This window comes from Pseudophryne corroboree, chromosome 1 (genome assembly GCF_028390025.1).
Source record: "Pseudophryne corroboree isolate aPseCor3 chromosome 1, aPseCor3.hap2, whole genome shotgun sequence".
NCBI lineage: Eukaryota > Metazoa > Chordata > Amphibia > Anura > Myobatrachidae > Pseudophryne > Pseudophryne corroboree.
Genome location: NC_086444.1, coordinates 1,162,135,883 through 1,162,141,882, shown reverse-complemented (window position 1 = coordinate 1,162,141,882; position 6,000 = coordinate 1,162,135,883).

Here is a 6,000-nt window from a genome sequence, read left to right as displayed (position 1 = left end):
AAGCATCTAGCCCACTTCATTGTTGCCATGACCTTATGGTTTTCATAACATTACTTTTTGCTGGATTTGCGGAATGGAAGTCCCAGCACCACACTGCCCACACTCAGGCGTAGAGAGCAACGCAGGGCCCCAGTAATGTAACAAGGGCATGGCCTAAATAGGGGGCGCGTCACCACCCCTGAAATAAAAATGTTATTCAACTATTAAAAGCGGCCCCACACACTCCACAGGGGGTGCCAGTTCTTCAAGGGGGTCTAGTAAGGCGTGGGGGAGGGCACACACTTCCTACCTTGTTGATCAGAAGAGACTGGCGGCGCCATCTTCCCAGTGACATCTGAGAAGACGACACAAGTGCACTAGAGCAGCAAAGACCCTGGCACAGTTCCAGAGTCTTTGCTTTCAATGTGCGGCAGCCAGCTTCCCGAAGTGGTCACTGTGAAGATGGAGCCACCCAGCACCGGCCAGGAGTAAGTATATTTTGGGAGAGGCAAATCGGGCCTCTCCAGCAGCCCAGGCCCGGGTAATTAGTACCCACTTCCCCCCTCTCGGCACCACTGCCCATGTTATGCCTTGTCTCAGTTTTGTCACAGTAGCCAAATAGGTGGTTCTGTAGCACTGAATATGTACAGTCCCTGGGAATGGCAAATATTTATGCATGCATGTTCTGTATCATTAAAAGGAAAGCGGACTCTTTTAATATTGAGGTGAGTGTAAAAGCACTCCGCAAAAAATGGGACACATACAAAGCCCATTTCTCAGTCCACTATTCTAAACCATGTTACACTGCAGGTGGGGCAGATGTAAAATGTGCAGAGAGATTTAGGGGTCTATTTACCAAGACCTGGAGAGATATAAAGTACCAGCCAATCAGCACTAGCTGTCATGTTACAGGCTGTATTTAAAATATGACAGTTAGAAGCTGATTGGTTGGTACTTTTATTACCAGGCGATTTATCACTCTACAAAGCTTGATAAATCTGAGCCTTACTGTGGGTGGAGCTGTACCAGCCAATCAGCTCCTAACTGTCATAATGTATTTACTCCTCTTGCATTGCAAAATGGATTGTTCCAGATACAAACGTACATGCTTTTTCTGCCTTGTTTCCAAATCCGAATCAGGCCCACTGAGCGCATATTGCTTTCTGCTCCTCATTTATACTCTCTTCAACCACTGTGTAACATTCTCAATGTTTCCATTCCCTCCATTATTTACAGAAAAACTGGTCTCCACTGTCTCTGCTTTGACTACATCCCCCTTCTTATTGTTATTTCTTTATTACAGCCACTCCATTCAATACTATTCCTCAGAACAACACTACTGAGCAGGAATTATGGCTCCTCGATCCTGTCCCATACCAATCCTCACTGCTAGATCACCCGCCACCCAAATTTCCAGACTACCCACACGCATTCAGAACCCAGCCAACCTGATTCCCTTATCCCCCTTCCCATTCCTTCCATTCTCCTGTGCACTCTGGAATGCTAGATCAATCTGCAACAAGTTGCCTACTATCCACGACCTCTTCATCTCCCACTCTTTTAACCTTCTCGCCATTACTGAAACCTGGCTCTCCTCCTCTGACACCACCTCCCCTGCTGCCCTCTCCTACGGAAGGCCTCTCCTTCACCCACACGGTCAGACCTGATGGCCGCCAGGGTGGAGGCGTGGGCATCCTTCTCTCTCCTAACTGCACCTTTCGTGTCATCCCACCTGAGCCCTCCCTCACCTTCTCCACCTTTGAGGTCCACACTATCCGCCTCTTCTACCCCATTCACCTCCATGTGGCAGTGATCTACCGCCCCCCTGGCCGCTGTACACCTTTCCTTGACAACTTTGCTGCCTGGCTTCCCCACTTTCTCTCCTCCGACCTCCCCTCTATCATCCTCGGTGACTTTAACATCCCTATCGACATCACTAATGCAGCTTCCTCTAACCTTCTTGCTCTTTCCACCTCCTTTGGACTTTCTCAATGGTCCTCCACCCCTACTCACAATCTCGGCCACTCCCTCGACCTTGTCTTCACCCACCGATGTGATCTCTCTGATTTCTCTAACTCTTCCTTCCCTCTCTCTGACCACCATCTGCTTTCTTTCACCCTCTCATCTTCCCCTCTCTGCTCCACACCCAGACCCACCATCACCAGACGCAATCTCGGGTCCCTCAACCCCGCTATCATGTCCTCCCTCGAGACCTTCCTCTCTCCTCTTTCCACTATGACTTGTCCCAACCAGGCAGCCTCCTTCTATAACTCTTCCCTTACTGCTGCTCTTGACTCTGTGGCCCCCCTCTCATCTGTCCCCCTCCGCCGCTCCAAACCCCAACCTTGGCACACCAAACTCACACGATTCCTACAAAAATGTTCACGGTCTGCAGAACGCTCCTGGAGGAGATCCCACTCTCTGGTGGACTTTCTCCATTTCAAGTTTATCCTCTCTTCCTATAGCTCTGCTCTTTCTCTCGCCAAGCAATCCTTTTTCCAAACACTCATCTCTTCTCAGTCCTCCAGTCCACGCCGACTCTTTGAAACTTTCAACACTCTCCTTCGCCCCCCTCCTCCTCCCCTCCCCTCTTCCCTCACTCCCACTGACTTTGCCTCCTTCTTCATCTCCAAAATTGAGGATATTCAAAATTACATCTCCTCCCGTCACCCCTCTGCTGCCCCCCTGCTCCCACCATCCCACCCGTCCATCTATCCCACTCTGTCCTGCTTCCGTCCCACCTCAGACAAGGTAGTCCCCTCCCTCATCCTATCCTCTCCCCCCACAACCTGCCACTTGGACCCCCTCCCCTCCCGTCTTCTCCGCTCCCTCCCCCCCACTGCATGCTCCCACCTTGCTCACCTCTTTAACCTATCGCTCTCTACTGGCATCTTTCCCTCACCATTCAAACATGCTCTGGTGTCCCCTATTCTCAAAAAAGCCAACCTTGACCCTTCATCACTCACTAGCTACCGCCCCATCTCTCTTCTCCCTTTCGCCTCCAAACTACTTGAACGACTGGTCTACAGCCGTCTCACAAGCTACCTCTCTGACCACTCCATCCTTGATCCACTACAATCTGGCTTTCGCCCACTCCACTCCACCGAGACTGCCCTGGTGAAAGTCACCAGTGACCTGCTTTCGGCCAAATCCAAGGGCCACTTCTCTTTGTTCATCCTTCTGGACCTCTCTGCTGCCTTTGACACCGTGGATCACCCTCTCCTCCTCCGCACACTCCAAAATGTTGGCCTCTCTAGCACCGTCCTTGACTGGTTTACCTCATACCTCACTAACTGCTCCTTCTCTGTGTCTGCCTCCGGAACCACCTCACACCCTTCCATCCTTCCTGTTGGTGTCCCTCAGGGTTCTGTCCTAGGCCCCCTTCTGTTCTCCCTCTACACCGCTTCCCTGGGTGCGCTCATTAACTCCTTTGGCCTTCAATACCACCTCTATGCTGATGACACACAACTCTACCTCTCCTCTCCTGATCTGTCCCCCTCTGTCCTCTCTCAGGTCTCCAGCTGCCTCTCTGCCATCTCCTCCTGGATGTCTGAGCGCTCTCTGAAGCTCAACATGGATAAAACTGAACTTATTATCTTTCCCCCAGCCAGAGCAACACCCCCTACAAACATCTCTATCACTGTTGACAACACTATCATCTCCCCCATTCCCCAACTCCGCTGCCTGGGCATCACTCTTGACTCCCCCCTCTCCTTTGCACCCTACATCCAAGCTCTGGCGCAATCTTGTCGATTCCAGCTACGCAACATTGCTCGCATTAGGCCATTTCTCTCCCAGAGTGCAACTAAACTTATCATCCACTCACTGGTCATCTCACGACTTGACTACTGCAATGTGCTCCTCACTGGCCTCACTTGCTCCCACATCGCTCCCCTCCAATCTGTCCTCAACTCTGCAGCTAGGCTCATCTTCCTCTCCCGCCGCTCCACTTCTGCTACTCCCCTTCAACAATATCTACACTGGCTCCCATTCCCCTACAGAATCCTCTTCAAACTCCTCACACTCACATACAAGGCCATCTCTAATTCCACTGCTCCCTACATTTCCAACCTCCTCTCCCTTCATACTCCCTCCCGCCCACTACGGTCGGCTGATGACCGTCGCCTCTCCTCTGCCTTGGTCACTGCTTCCCATGCATGAGTTCAGGATTTTGCCCGTGCTGCACCCCTTCAGTGGAATGCGCTCCCCCGCTCCATTAGACTCTCCCCGACCTTGCAAAGCTTCAAACGGGCATTGAAAACCCACCTATTCATCAAAGCGTACCCCTCCAATGCATAACCTAGTCCTTAGGCTGCTCCTCCATCCCCCTGCCCCATGCCTTGGACATCTCTGCTTTGCTCGCATACCACCATCAGGCTTCTACCTGCTTGCACCTCATGTCATCTGTCTGTTGCCCCTCCCCACTAGATTGTTAGCTCTTCAGAGCAGGGCCCTCTTTCCTCTTGTCTAAACCCTCTTCTTGACATATTTCACTCAGCGACCATCTTTACCTGCTTTCTCTCCTGCTGGTAAAGGCTCATCTCTATCTATGGCCGCCAGCCCCAAGTTGTCACAACTGAGGGCCTGAGCTGACAGGAGGCAGCCTCAGTTGTAGGGGCTGAGATGTACCGGAACCTGGGAGGTTGTATCAGACCCCTGGACATGTAAGTAACATGAATAATAACTGCCCGAAGGCGTGACCACGACAACTTGGATAAAAGTCAATGATGTTTATTATGACAACTCCGCAACACAGCAGCAGTAAAAGAAAACGTAAAAGTCAGCAAAGAATAAATACAGTTCCTGGGTACTACAGGATGGCAGGAGCCACAGGGCACTGGTAGTGTGAGATAGTTCTTATGATCTTCTAGGTGGAAAGTCCTTACCAGGCCCGACTGTAGCAATGGAGATAACCCAGGATTGTGCCAGCTGGTGTTCCAGGAAAAGCTGGGTTGCTGAAGATAAAACAGCTGCTGTGGATACTGGCTGGAACCAGACTGTTGTTAGCACGGAGTGGATACTGGCTGGAACCAGTTAAATAATAAATGAACTTGGGAGCGATGAAATATGAACTGAAATGTAGAACTTGAGAGCGGAGAAATAATAATACCGGTGGAGAGTGGTAAAGTGTAGAAAGGACACCGGCCCTTTAAGGGAAGCTGTACTCTGCTGGAAGCTGAGCTGGAAGCAGGTAATGTTGTAGCTGGAAACAGATGAATCCACAATGGATTGGAGAGTCAGGCTACACCGCAGGTGGAATGCTGGTGCGGGTCTCTATGGTGGAAGTCTTGAGACAGGAGCTGGAACCTGGAAGACAATCACAGGAGAGAGACAAACAGGAACTAGGTTTGACAACCAAAGCACTGACGCCTTCCTTGCTCAGGCACAGTGTATTTATACCTGCAGCAAGGAAGGGATTGGCTAGGCAATTATGCAGATTATCAATACTGAGAACAGATTGGTGGAAATGATCAGCTGACAGAATCCAAGATGGCTGCGCCCATGCAGACACTTGGAGGGAAGTTTGGTTTGTAATCCATGTGGTAATGAAAACAGTAATGGCGGCGCCGGCCACCGGAGACAGGAGGCGCCAGGCTGACAGATGCACATCCAACCACGCGGACACAGCGGAGGCCGCGGCTGACGTAATCGCCACTCAGACACTCTGCATGCAGAGGTTCAGGGACGACGGCGGAGGCCGCGGGAGACGCCATGCCAGGTGTAATATGGCGTTTACTGTGACAGCGTCCCAGAGTGACAGGAGAGGATACAGGAATGTACACATCAGGATAACAGATGGGATCCGGTCCTGGAGCGCTGAGCCAGCCTTAGGAGGCATCTGATGGGTAAGAAATGGCGTCCAGATACCCGGATCGTGACAGCACCCCCCCCTTTAGGAGTGGCCCCAGGACACTTCTTTGGCTTTTGAGGAAACTTGGAATGGAATCTCCGGACCAAGGCAGGAGCATGGACATCAGAAGCATTGGTCCATGAACGTTCCTCAGGACCATAACCCTTCCA